The 14,581-nt window shown below is 37.4% G+C and overlaps 2 pseudogenes; one reads left to right on the top strand and one right to left on the bottom strand.

Moving 5' to 3' along the window:
- Positions 1 to 249: 249 nt before the first annotated feature.
- LOC143645106 (far upstream element-binding protein 1 pseudogene) lies at positions 250 to 3,820 on the bottom strand (annotated as a pseudogene).
- Positions 3,821 to 12,447: 8,627 nt separating this feature from the next.
- LOC143643414 (putative G-protein coupled receptor 160) lies at positions 12,448 to 13,466 on the top strand (annotated as a pseudogene).
- The last annotated feature ends 1,115 nt before the right edge of the window (positions 13,467 to 14,581 follow it).

Below are 14,581 nucleotides of genomic sequence, written 5' to 3'. Positions count from 1 at the left end.
ATAATAGTTACAAGTACATTTTCTGGAATATGTACATCTACACCAAATATTAAAAACAAAACCAATTTTCATTTCTACGCAGAAACATTAACTCCTATCAGTAGTGATAGATATTTGGTACATTTTCCAAAACCCACTAATTTTTAAACAAAAAAACAAAAATTCATGTAAGTCATCTACATCCATATGTTTAACAAAGTTTTTCTTCCCCCCATACAATGAAGTGAATACTGTATTGTCTACTCCTTATCATTGGCCCTGAGATGCTGGAGGATGCTGTGGCATTCCCTGTGGACTTGTCTGGGCATAGCAGGCTGCTTGCTATCTGTAATACTTGGCCCAGGCTGCACTATAATCTGACTAGGACTACCTGGTGGAGCCCCAGTGGGAGCAGAAACTGCTTGACCCACTTTCTTGTAGTACTCTCCCCAAGCCTTGGTATAATCAACTTGTCCAGCTGGAGCTGGATATTGCTGATCTCCTTGTCCATTAGTTTGGGTTGTAGTTCATGTACTGGTAAGAGCTGCAAGTGGTGGCTGTGCTTGCTGCTGGTAATAGTGAGCATAATAAGCAGCCCAAGCTGCCAAATTTGGATCCACTCCTACCTTAGCTGGATAAGGAGGTGCCTCTTGCCGCCAGTGTAGATAGGCATTTCCCCATCCCTGGGGAGCATATGGGGCTGGACGACCATGAGGAACAGGGCCAGTGGTCCTGGATTACAAGGTACAGGATTATATGGTCCCATTGGAGCTCCAGGCCCTGGGGTCCTTGGATACCATGGGGCCCATGGGGTATAAGTAGCCCTAAAGATGGTGATTTACTGGGTCACCATCTTCTCTTTTATGAGTTGCCAAGCATAATCTATTTGCTGTGGAGTGCCACAAGTTGTAAATAATTTCATGTTAGGATCTGCATTGGGGGAGGATTTTTCTGAAATTGTATTCTTATACCACACTGTTGGCTTATGCTTTTTTGTGATTTTATCTCCTTTTCCTATTATTATTCCAGTTTTTGCAGTTGAAACAATAAAATTAAACTCCTATAGTCCACCAGATGGCCCCATGTTCCGGTTGCCTTGACCTCTACCTCGACCACCAGGTCCAGGTCCACCAAGATCACAAGCCTGAACACTTCGAAGTAGGTCTATAATAATTTCTGCAACATGTTGACATTGCTCTTGAAGTCCTGGTGTTTGTGCTATTCTATCCTTTGGTTTAAACTGAATTTTAACACCAGCATCATTTTGTCTTTTTTTTTTTTTTGATCATCTATTTCTTCCTATTATAATGCCAACAGCAAATTTTGGGATAGGGACATTTACTCCTTTGTTTCCTCCTATTCTTGACTCAAACTCATTCTGCACTACTCTGAAACCACTTTGATCACCAAGTAACTCTTGGGTCTCCTGTAATCCTAAGACGTTTACCAGCACCAGTGTGCTGAGGATATCATGAGTCATAACCATCTTAAAACTCCAGTTTGCACCTGAAATTAATAGTCTCTCCTTTTCCAATAACTAATCTGACCTTGCTAGCTAGAATCATGATTTCTTGAACCACATCTCCTGATCCATCTCCATGATGGAAGCCAGGAGCTGGTCTTCCTTTTTCAACAGTCTGGTCCAGTAATGGTTTTGCTGATTGGACAGACTCAGCAAACTGTTCCAGTTAACATACAAGACCTTCCTGGAAGCCTCCCCACTGTCAGGAGCTATCTGTAGTTTGCATCTGGATTCCTGTGGTATGCCTGAGATCTGTTCACCTCCTCTGCCAATTATGAATCTAACCATTCCATCTGGAACTTTGCATTCTTCAGTCATCACAGATCTTTGCTGCTGATGCATGAGTGGTAATTGTTGTTCAAAAGAGTAATTTTGAGGAGCAACTTTCTTAGCATCTGGTTGATTTCTGTCTTCCAAAGTTTTTTTTTTTTGTCCCCCATAACCATAGTCATTTGAATTCAGTGATATTCCAGCATCACCTCCAATTTTGCTGCCATCTGCCGGGCTCTCTGCAGGGCATTTTTGAAAGCCCGTGAACTCCTCTGCCGTCGCCACCACCCATTGAACCCAAGGAAGGAGGAAGCATGGTTGAAAATCTGCCATCGCTACACTACAGTGGCTGTTGCTGCTTCTTCACAGCAACTTCTCAGCTAACTGCTAAGAAAGAAAGAAAATGGTGGCCATCGGAGCTGTATCACATTCTTGTGCCTATAAATCCATTCTTAAATAGTCAATAACCTTTCAACACCTGGATTAATTAATTCTGATACTCTTGTGAACCACCCAGTAAAGCACAGGAATATATTCAGCCTTTCTGCAGACACCTTTTAAATTAAACTGAAATCTCAATTGCAGTTAGCATGCCTATGTGCTTAGAAGAAACACTGCAGCCATTGAAGAGGAAAATCCATGAAATGCTAAGAATCTAGTTACTGCCTACACAAGCATCTTTTACAAAAATGTTGGAGCCTTAACTTAGGTCTCCTCAACTCTTATCCCATTTTCTGTGATCACTGTAAATTTGTCAATGAAATAAATTCCGCTGTGTACCAGTAACAGAGTGGATTAGAACACAAATAAGTGAACTAGATGTTAACCTCATATGTGGCTTGGTGAGAAACCACCCAATAGTGTTATTTTATACCTAGATCTAGAAAGCTGATCCAAGTAAATTCATTCTCTGGGAAAATATAATTTATGAAAATAGAAAAGCTTGCTGATTGTGGCTGGTTCTCCTGTTCAATGAAGAATTAGTTCCTAGTTCTGATAATACCTGCTGTCCATTTCATTCTCAAAAGAAGTGAGACATCCAGTCTGCACATCTTCCAAGGCTACTCCTTGTTCACATGTGTTCTTATAAAATAGTCCACATTTGGGTAAAATGGATATAGTATAGGTCTGGTCAAGAAATAAAGAAAATATACAAGGTATTTCAACCAAAAGAATTTATTATAAGAGTTTGGCTAAAAAGATATTGGAGAACTGAAAAGATGAAAAGGGAACGTTGAGGTAAGACTAAGATAGTAATTATGGGAAAAAGTTATCTCCTCTGAGGATGGAGGAACAATGGAAAGCCGCTGGAGTCATCAGAACTTAGAAACTTGAGGAAGAAATCACCTGGAACTGAGATGCAGACCACCAAGGAGAGGGTGCAGCCTGGCTGGTAAAGTTATGTCTGGTGAGACATGATGAAGTTTGCTCTCAGCATGCTGAAAAACAGGACTGGAAGCAGTCTCCTGCTGCTAAGGTAAGGAGCCCTTGCTAGGATAAGGTTGACAGGAAAGCAAGCACACAAAAATGGCAAGTCCTTTCTCCCTTTCTCTTCTCTTCCTCTATAAAACTCTCTATTGTTATAACTGCACAAGGAGCTGGCAAATATGAATGTGGTTTCCTGCATCCCAGAAACCAAAACACTACAAGTGTAAAAGACTGGGCTTGGAGCTGAGAAACTCTACCTTGGTATTTGACATACATATCACGCTTGTAACCCTAAAGGACCTGACCAATGAAACTAAAATTTAGTTTCAGATGAAACTAAAATTATAGGTGTATAACCCCAATGTCTGTCCCTCTGTCTTCTGGGGACAATTTTTTTAGTGTTTTTTGTTGTTGTTATTTAAATAAAATGGTGTGGACAGGGTTTAGGGCTTTAATACCTATCTTAGATGCTGTAGGACTGATATCAAGGGACTTTAAACTTTTTGCATAACTCCAAGGCCTTATATTCCTGATCACCTATAATTCAGGTTTTCTATTTGTACTGAATTCTGATTTTCTCTGAAGTCTCACCTTAGGAAGACTTTTTCCTTTGTCGTGCATCAACCCAAATATGGAATGTGACCATTTGTCTTTTAAAATCCCAAAGGACTATTAACAAAAAATTGTTATTGAAGCTTTAGAGAAATAAAGGGTTGTTTTGTAATAAACAATTAAAAACTGAATTTTAGATATCCTTTTTTCTTAACAGCTCCTCAATCATTGCATCCACTTGGAAGTGGAGTCTCTGGATTTATTTCTTCCTCAAGTCTCTTCCAATATGCTTCTAGCATTCTGCTTTTAAACCTTCACACTTCCTCTCCCTTTTTCTTCCTTTTCTGATCTCTTTACTCCTCTCTCCTGGGATTCTCCTGAAAAGGGAAAAGTCTTCATTATTTTCAACAAATTGTCTCTCCTTACCCCTCTTCCATGTCTAATTCCAGACCATGCCTTCAGAAGGACTTGGCTTTTCTCACCCAACTTCTGTGGAAATATCTTTCTGCCCTGAGATTTAATTTTGTTACTTCTTAGAAGGAAAAAAATGGCCGTAGTGAGATATTATTGTCATTATTGCTATTATTGTTGTTAGTATTATTATTATTAAAGTTTTAACTTTGAAATAGCTGTAGAGTCAAAAAAGAGAGTGTAAGAAAGAGTACAGAGAGCTTCAGTGCACACTTTACCCACTATCCTCCAATGACACCCTTCACAACCGTGATATTGGCATCGATACAGTCAAATTACAGAACCGTTCCATCACTACAAGTGCCCCTTATGTTGTCATTTTAATGCCACACCTACTTCCCTCCCCATCCTCACCCCAGCATGCCCCTAGCAACCACTAATTTGGCTCTCATTTCTACAATTTTGTAATCGTACAATACATAATCACTGGGATTGGATTTTTTTTTCATTCAGCCTGATATTCTAGAGATTCATCCAGATTGTTGCAGGTAACACTAGTTCTTCCCTTTTATTGCTGCATGTGGATGTTTCACATTTGATTAAACCATTCAGCCATTGAATGACAGCTGTGTTGTTTCCATTTGGTGGGATGTCATGAATAAAGGTTTGTAAAATTTTACAAGAACACAAGACATCACTCCTCTGGGATGAATTCTCAGGAGTGCAATTGCTACTCATACTGTAATGTGTGTTTAGTTTTTTAAGAAGTTATCGAGCTGCTTTCCAGAGTGGCTGTACCATTTTGCATTCCATATATGAGTGACATTATTTCTCCACCTTCTTATCCACATTTATTGTTGTTACTATTTTTATTTATTTTTTTGTTCTCCTAAGGGTATAGTGATATCTCATTGTGGTTTTAATTTGCATTTCCCAAATGGCTAATGACACTTCATCTTTTCATATGCTTATTTGCCATCTATACATCTTATTCAAATAGAATTGTATTTTTCCCCTTGGTTTTTTTCTCTTACTGTTGAGAGTGTGATTTCTTTATATAATCTAGACACTAGTTCTCTTTTAAATATTTAGATTGAAAATATATTCTCTTCTGTAGTTTGTCTTTTCATCTTCTTAACAGGATCTTTTCGCAGAGCAAAAGACTTCAGCTTTAGTGAAGTCCAATTCATCAATTTTTTTCCTTACATGGATCGTGCTTTTGGTGTCAAGTCTAAGAACTCTTTCTCTAGCTTTCTACTATGTTTTTTTCTAAAAGATTTATACTTTTACATTTTATATTTAAGTCTGTGATACATTTTGAGTGAATTTTTGTATAAGGTGTGAAATTTAGGTTGAGGTTTTTGTTTTTGCTTTTGTTTTTTTTCTCATTGTTGTCTGTAACAATTTGGGGAGAATTGATATCTTTACTGTGTTGAATCTTTCAGTCTGTAAGTGCTTTATGTCTTGCCACTTATTTAATCTTTGATTTCCTTCATCAGTATGGTTGTGCTTTCCAGCATATAAATCCTATACATGTTTTGTTAGATCTACAACTAAGTACTTCACTTTTTGAACAAATACAGGATTACTGTAATAGTGATTGGTCTCTCTTCAATTATGAATCCAGAGTTATAGTCAGATAAAATACTTTGACCTTCACATATCCACATTCACACACACACAAAATTCATAATCATGGGACTTTCAAGAATTTGCAGCAATTACTTTAATTGTAAAATACACATACACATAAAACTTAACGCCAAGATATTAAGGAAGGAGTGGAAAGAAAAGAAGACTTTCTTATAATTTTCAACTTCTATGGCTAAAATTGACTTGAGTCATCTTTTGGTCCTTCTAAAAGGTAGATAAAACTTAGATAGAACTAAGATAGAATTTAGAAAGATAGATCTAAATAGATCTAAAAGAGTTATAGACTCAAAAGTTTAAGTAGATCTTAAAGAATCATACACTTGATTGTGAAAAGAGCTAAATCAATATCACGTGGAGGTTCACTTCTCATATCAGTCGTGCCATGAATTGTTACGTGGCCTCAGTCAGGTCTGCTGCCTAAACTTTACCTTATCTAAAGAATGGGTAAAAAAAAACACTTATCAGCTATCTCTACTCAGACACACTAGCATGATGACTGGGAAAATACAAGTGCTGTTTTCCCTTAGTTCTTTGGAATAGGTGTACATAAAATATTGCTAGACAATTCCACAGGATAGCAAACCAAGAGAGTAAATACAATGTTGAACTGATATATGTCTGCCCATCCGCAACACAAAGAAAGATTCCTTGCTCCCTGGAAGAATAGTTACTACTTACTTTGTGAATAAGCACCTGCTGATCACTTAATTTGATTCAGTTCAGCAGGTTTTGGCATGTGTTTGGCTCTGTGATAGCTGCTGTGCTGAACCTAGAGCTACACAAGACAGATTCTTGCCCTGAAAAACACTTAGAAGTTTTAGATGGAGAATTCTATTAGTAAACAATTAGTTATTCGCTGAGAATAGCAACTTCAGACACTCTTTACCCCTTGTCTTTTGAGTAAATTCCCTGTCTCCAGTCTAAGCATAGAAATGACCTAATGGCCCCAAATTGGTGCAACATTGCTTCAGGGATGGATACTTGACCTAGGCTAATTACAGTCCTTATCTGGATTTTATCTGCTTGGAGCTAGGTAAAATACTTTCTTTTCTCTCTAGTCAGGAAATGAAAGTTGTCTGTCTTGAAAAATCAGTAGGCATGTCTCCACATGAGGTGCAATGAAATAAAATGGGACTACTTTATTGAATTCATCTCTTTATTTAATTCTTTTCCCTATTGCATTCTGAGGAAAGAATCTGTGCCCTTCATTTTCATATCTCAAGCACAGAGCATCTAGTAAGTACACAGCAAATGCTTTTGGAATAAATGAGTGAGTAAAAAGAATGGACGTTTCTGATTCCAAGCATTTCCATTAAACCACCGCTATCATGAAAAGTTGTGAGATGAACAGGGACGATATCAAAAAATTTTTTTTAATTACTGAAGCTCATTGAGGCCAACTAAAGAATATTAGTACAGGTTGGGTGATATGCTCTCAAGTTTGCCCTGCTCTTTCCTTCTATTTCACTGTGGGAATAAAGGTCTAGTTCAAACCCTGAGAGACACACAGCTCCCCGTACCTGTCAGCAGAAAGAAGAGCCCTGCTTTCAGCATCACCCCTGACTAGAATGCCAGATTACCTCCGCCTCTCACTTGCTCCTTGTCTGGCTGGGTGTCTGATGGTGAGACTGACAGCCCTGAATCCCTGCCCTGAGGCCTTTAGTTTCCTTGCCAAGAAAATAGTGCATGACCTGACCTTGCTAGGTACTGGATGCAATGAAATTTCTCCTAGTAAATAATTTCTTCTTTTTCTGATGGTTTTTCTCACCATGAGCGGTGCCTGATGTAGGAGCACGGGAAAATCACATCACACATGCTTGCTCAAACTTTAATGAGAATCACCCTTGTGATCACCTTACCTCACCCAAGGCTGACATAAAGTGGGAATATAAACATTAAGATTTGAGGGGCAATGAAAGACCTACTGACTCAAAACAGACTTCTCTGCTGGCATCGGTGCCTAAAATCCGATTCTCAACTGTATCATCATTTATCATATATTTTTAGACTGGAAGAAAAACTTCTGCAGGAGCAGATTTCAAATTTGCTTGAAAGTCAGAATTATCTGTGGATGGCTGAAGTTCAAAGACCCACCCCCAAGTCCCCACTCACAGATTCTGACTTAGAGGGATGCCCAGGAAACTGTCTGTCAAGCATGTCCTCTAGATGATTCTGGTGTGGTCATTTCCAGATTCAAATTTTCTAAATATTGAACTCTGTCATTTTGCAAATGAAAAGGCTGATTCCACTGAGCTAGTTGTGTTTTTTCTCCTATGTTCCTTTAAAGTTAAGGAACTTGGGGACTAGTCAGACATTGGAGATCCAGGAGATGAGAAAACTGGAATAGGAACCCGAAAATTGGTTCACCTAAGTCACAGAGAGCCCTAAAATCAATGGAATGAACAAAGCCATATCTATTCACAGAAGTCAAGATCTAGGAAATCTGAAAAGGGGAGATTTAAGTTACCAAATGAGGATGGAATCAGAGGTAATGTACACCCCATTTTGGTGGTGTCTCTGACTTGCTGTGGAACCTGAATGGCCAGATACTGTCCTTCTCCTAGAAGCTAATGCCCAGGCAATGTTCTAAATTATCTAATCAGCACTCCTATCCAAGATTTTAAATCTTGAGCAAAAACAAATGGGTGGGAGGAATATGGAAAGATGACAGAGTAGGGAGCTCTAGGACTCAGTTCTTTTACCAAAACAACTATTAAACAGGCAGGAACTGTCTGAAACAACTACTTTGAAACTCTGGAGGCCAGAATAACACTGTATAGCATCTCGGGAAGAGACGGTGGAAGAGGCTGCTACATTATGACAAAGAAGAGTAAATGCTCTCTTTGTGATGACTACTAGCCCCCATCCTCCACTTTGATAGCAGGCTGCCTTGGGGTCCAGCCCCTACCTAGCCCACTGGTGACAGAAAGGGACATAAAAATTCCACTCCTCAAGAACAGGGGTGAGTGCAGCTGGTCAGCGATCGTGGCTTTTGATTAGCACGTTCAGATCACTGAGGACCCAGCTGTTAGGCAGCCATTGTTTCAGCTTGTCCAGACAGAAGCAGTGGCAGCCATTGTTTCAACCCTCCCTGTTTTGGCAGGGAAAGACTGACCTGGGAAAGTCCTCCCCAGCATGACCCTCCTCCCAGAATTTGCCTTCCAGGCAAAAGCAGCTTAGGACAACAAAAGAAATATAAGAAACAAGAGAGGCTGATGGTCTGGGGCAAAGCCAGCATCAAACACCTGGGAGAGGAAGATCTATCTTCTGAGAAACAGAAGGGATAGACATAGTTCTGCTAACTGGGGAACACCAAAGCAGCTAAAAAGCCAAAGCCCAGGACAAGACAGAGACCCAGAAAGAAAGGGAAAATTCTGCACACTGCATTCTTTTTGGGCATAAAAAAATAAAGACATATGGTAAAGTTAACAATTTGGTAATCATAAATGCAAGTATTATTGTAGCATATTGTTTGATATGCAGTTCCACTTACTTCCAACTGTACTAAATTACAAACGTTTAAAAAGTAAAGATTAATCAGTATCTTTGAACACACATTATACAAAGATAAAAGTGATAACTAAATGCACATGCAAATGATATTAAGTTGGTATCAAAGCAAATATGGCTGTTGTATATTTAGGGTTGTTAAATTCGAACCCCATGGAAACCACAAGGAAAATAGATAAAAAATATGTTCAGACAGTAATGAAAAGGCACTTAATATAGTTCAATACAGAAAATCAAATAAATATAAATGTAGGCATTAACAAAAATGAGGGACAAAATAGGTATGAGACTTACAATGACTAAAAAGCAAAATGGCAGAAGAAACTCCCATATCATCAGTAGTGACTTTAAATGTAAATGGATTGAACTCTCCAGACAAAAGGGAGATACTGGCAGAATGGGTAAAAAAAAATACAGACCAACTATATGGTGTCTGCAAGAGACTCACCTTAAATTCAAAGATATAAGTAGGTTGAAAGTAAAAGGATGGAAAAATTTATGCCATGCAAGTAGGAACCAAAAGAGATCTGAGGTAGTTATATGAATATCAGATAAAATAGTCTGAAGTGAAAAACAGTTATGAGGTACAGAGATGGTCATTATATACTGATAAAAGGGAAATTTCAACAAGGAAATGTAAACAATTATAAAAATATACACACCTAACAGTAGAGCCCCAAAATACATGCAGCAAAATGCTAAAAGATTTAAAAGGAGAAATCAGTGGTTTACGCCAATAGTAGCAGACTTCAATATACCACTCTCAATAATTGATAGAACATATAGTAAGATCAATAAGGAAATACAAGACTTAGATTTTATTCAACCAACTAGACCTAACAGCCATATATAGAACATCACCAAAATACAAAAACACAGAATATGCATTTTCCTTAAGTGCATATGGATCATTCTCCAGGTCACAAAATGAGTCTCACTAAATTAAAAAACATTGCAATCATCAATGTATGTTCTCCAACCACAGTGGAATGGAGATAGACATTATAACAGGGAGAAATGGAAAATTTACAAATGTGGAAATTAAACAACCAATGGGCTAAGGAGGAAGTCAAAAACAAATTTAGGAAATATCTTGAGCAGAATGAAAATGAAAATGCAAAACACTAAAATTTATGGGGTGCAGCATAAGCAATGCTCTAAGGGAAATTTATAGCTCTAAATATTTACACTAAAGAAGAAGAAAATCTTCAAATCAGAGACCTAACCTAAAAACTGAAAGAATTAGAAAAAGAAGAGAAAACTAAATTCATAGCAAAGAGAAAAAAGGAAATACCAGGATTACACAGAGATGAATAAAATAGAAAACAAAACAAAACAAAAACAATGAGAAAATCAACAAAACCAAAAGTTAGTTCTTTGAAAGTATCAATAAGATTAATAAACTTTAGCTTGGTGATGAAGAAAAAAAAGAAGGAGATGTGTTAGTCTGCAAGTTGCCAGAATGCAATATACCAGAACTGAAATGGCTTTTACAAAGGGGAATTTAATAAGTAACAAGCTTATAGTCCTAAGGCAATTAAAATGCCAAAATTAAGGCACCAACAAGAGGTTACCTTAATTCAAGGAAGGTCCATGGGTCAGGAACAACTTTTTCAACTGGGAAGTTACATGGCTGGCATCTGTCTCTCCAGGTACTGACTTGCTTAACATCTCATGGTGACATCTACTGAGCTCCAAGCATCTTCAAACATCCATGTCTCTGTTCTCCAAGTGTCTGTGTCTGTGTCAGCTCTGCTGTGAAGCTTCTGTCAGTTCTGAGACTTCTGTCATTTCTCTCATTTCTGTTGTTTCTGAGGTTTCTCCAAAATGTTTTCTCTCTTAAAGGATTCCAATAAACAAATCAAGACCCACCTGGAATCGATGGAGTCACATCTCCATCTAATCAAAAGTTAATACCCACAATTGGTTGAGTCACATCTCCATGGAGACAATCTAATCAAAAGACTCCAACCCATATTATTGAATCAGGATTAAAAGAAATGACTGCCTCCACAAGATGGAATCAGGATTAAAACATGGCTTTTCTGGGTACATAATATTTTCAAACTGGCACAGAGGATATAGATAATTATAATAAGAAATGGAAAGGGGGACTGTTCTAGTTTGCTACCTGCCAGAATGCAACATACCAGAACTAGAACGGCTTTTAAAAAGGGAGATTTAATAAATCGCTAGTTTACAGTTCTAAGGCTGAAAAAACGTCCCAATTAAAACAAGTCTATAACAATGTCCAAATGGGCACCAACAAGAAGTTACCTTCACTCAAGAAAGGCCGATGAAGTTCAGGGTTTCTCTCTCACATGGAAGGGCACATGGTGAAATGCTGGTTTCCTCTCCAGGCCTCTTGCTTCATGAAGCTTCCCTAGGGGCATTTTCCTTCTTTATCTCCAAAGGTTGCTGCTGGCTAGTGGACTCTGGTTCTCTTGTCATTCTGAAGCTTTCTCCAAAATGTTTTCATCTTTTAAAGGATTCCAGTAAACTAATCAACACCCACGTGGAATGGGTGGAGTTGACCTCCTCCTCTATTTAAAAGTTAATACCCACAATTGGGTGAGTCATACTTCTGTGGAGTTAATCTAATCAAGTTTCCAATGTGTAGTGCTGAATAGGGTTTAAAAGAAATGGTTGCTCCCACGAGATTGAATTAGGATTAAGGCATGGCTTTTCTAGGGTTCATAAATCCTTTCAAACCAGCACAGGGACATTACTACCAATCCTGATGAAATAAAAAGGGCTGTAAGAAGATACCATGGACAGTCACCTAGGGTCAGGCAAGACCCTGCTGTTAGGGAGTGATGCTGAGCGTGACCAGGAGCCGCTCGGTCCCTGTCTGCAGAGGAAGGTGCTGCTAGAGGAAATGTGCCTATTTTGTCCCACATTTGTGCAAATGACTCGGAGCTTACTCACATAGCATTTGATATGGCAAAATGAAATGCAAGGAAACAAAAAGTGAGATAACTGAAGGCAGTAAGACAAAAATAAAAAAGGAATTAGATAAGCAGCCAAGAAAGACCTGCTGGAGAAAGCGTGGGATGGAAAATAAAGTGAAGCAGTGTTTATCATAAGTATTTCAACAGACCTTCTGAAGTCTAACTAAAAATATGACTTCACTCTCTTCAAAGAATTGCCCTTTTCAGTACCAGTTACATCAAACAAAGCAGCTCTAGATGTTAGCTGTCTGTTCTTAACTATACTTGGAGAGATATTATTAAATATCCTCATGCTAGGAATAAAAAGAACAAAAAAAAACGCCTATCAAAATTTTATAGACTATTTTTGCATTCCATTAACATTTGTCCATCTTTTATTTTTGGTAAACAGTTCCCTTATATCCTATCTCAGGGACTTGGTAATTTTAGGAATTAGGTTTACTAAATGCCACTTCTACTTGTTTACTCAAATTATTTCCTTTACTTAAAGCTTTTTGCATTGCCCAGTTGTCCTGATAGCTTGTATAGATTATTACTTGAATTTCTCTAAAACTACCAAGTTTCCTAATAAGTGTCAAAAATTGTTTTATTTCTTTCAAAATTATTCAAACAAATATTTTTATTTGTAAAAAATAAGTCCTTGTTTATGTTTTAGGAGATCCAGCTATCTACCAAAGTCTGAATGTACAGAATGTTTATTCCTGCAATGTCCTCTCTATGTCAGCATTCAGAGTTACTGGATGTCATTTTCATGAAGATGATTTTACTTATTGTTTTTATAACTGGTCAGAAGGTGTTACCTTGGCACAGGCTATGAAGATAACTTCATATATGATTGAGGCTATCCTATATTTTCCCTTTTTATCGTACTCTAATTACATAGTGAATTCAAGAAAAACTACTCTTACCCAAGCTTATTATCTGTTTATTTGGTACCTGATTCCATTTGCACTACTTCAAGTACTCATCCTTTTACTTAAAGTACAGATTTCAGCTTATATGAGATGAACATTCCCTGGTTGTAGTTTGTCAGTTTTCTCATTGCTACAGTTATTGGTTGAATTGTCACCAGCTTAGTTTGACATTGCATTACCTGTGCATCTATTTGTCAGACAGAAATGTGCTTCATTCCATTTATAACTCATAATGTTGAACAAATTGAAAAGCCCATATCAATAATAATCTGTTAATATGTTGCAGGCTAAAAACAATCAAATCTTACAACTACAATAAGGATCATAGTTTTACAAACAGGAGAGAATGACTTAGGACATAGAAAAATGCTTAGTTGAATAATTGTATAGTAGGGATTAAGAGTTTGATCCTTAATGATTTGAAGAACTAAATATGACCTGAACTGAAGCTTTCCCCTCCAACTTTCATACATTTACGGAATATGTCTTTTGGCACTATGATTATTTTCTTATGGTTTTTATTTCAAAAACAAAAGAATCCCCGCCCCCAAAAAGTATTTTTATCTGTTCAGAAATTTACATATTAACACTAAAACAGAATAAATTGATATTTAGCCATACTGATGTTTGTGCAACCCCAAACAGTAATGGGTGTAAACTGTTACAAATATTGACATTCAATGCTAACTTTAAGACATGCATTTAAATTAGCATTTTTATCAAATCAGAGAAAAAAATAGGATACTATGAACAACTATATGCCAACTGATTGGATAACCTAGATAAAACAGACAAATTATTAGAAATGCACAAACTACCTACATTAACTAAAAAAGAACTAGAAAATATGAACAAACCAATTATTACTGAAGAGATTGTGTCAATAATCAAGAACCTCCCAACAAATAAAAGCCCAGGACAAGATGGCTTCACAGGGGAATATTCTACTAAACATTTTAAGAAGACTTAATTCCAGTTCTGCTCAAACTCTTCACAGAAAACTGAAGAGGAAGAAACATTCCCTAATTCATTATGAGGCCAACATCACCCTCATACCAATGTGAGATAAAGATACCACAAAAAAAGAAAACTATAGGCAAGTATTCTTATTGACATAGATGCAAACATCCTCAACAAAATACTAGCAAACTCAATATAACAGCATATTAAAAGAATTATATACCATGATCAGGTGGGATCTATTCTTGGTATGCAAAGTTGGTTCAACTTAAGAGACTATTCATGTAATATACCGCACTAACAGAATGAAGGATAACAACCACATGATCATCTCAATTGATGCAGACAAAGCATATGACAAAATCCGGCACCTCTTCTTGATAAAAATACTTAGAATACTAGAAACAGAAGGAAATTTCCTCAACATGATA

The sequence above is a fragment of the Tamandua tetradactyla genome, chromosome 8, assembly GCF_023851605.1.
Source record: "Tamandua tetradactyla isolate mTamTet1 chromosome 8, mTamTet1.pri, whole genome shotgun sequence".
Classification (NCBI taxonomy): Eukaryota; Metazoa; Chordata; class Mammalia; order Pilosa; family Myrmecophagidae; genus Tamandua; species Tamandua tetradactyla.
This window is presented reverse-complemented; position numbering and strand designations above follow the sequence as displayed.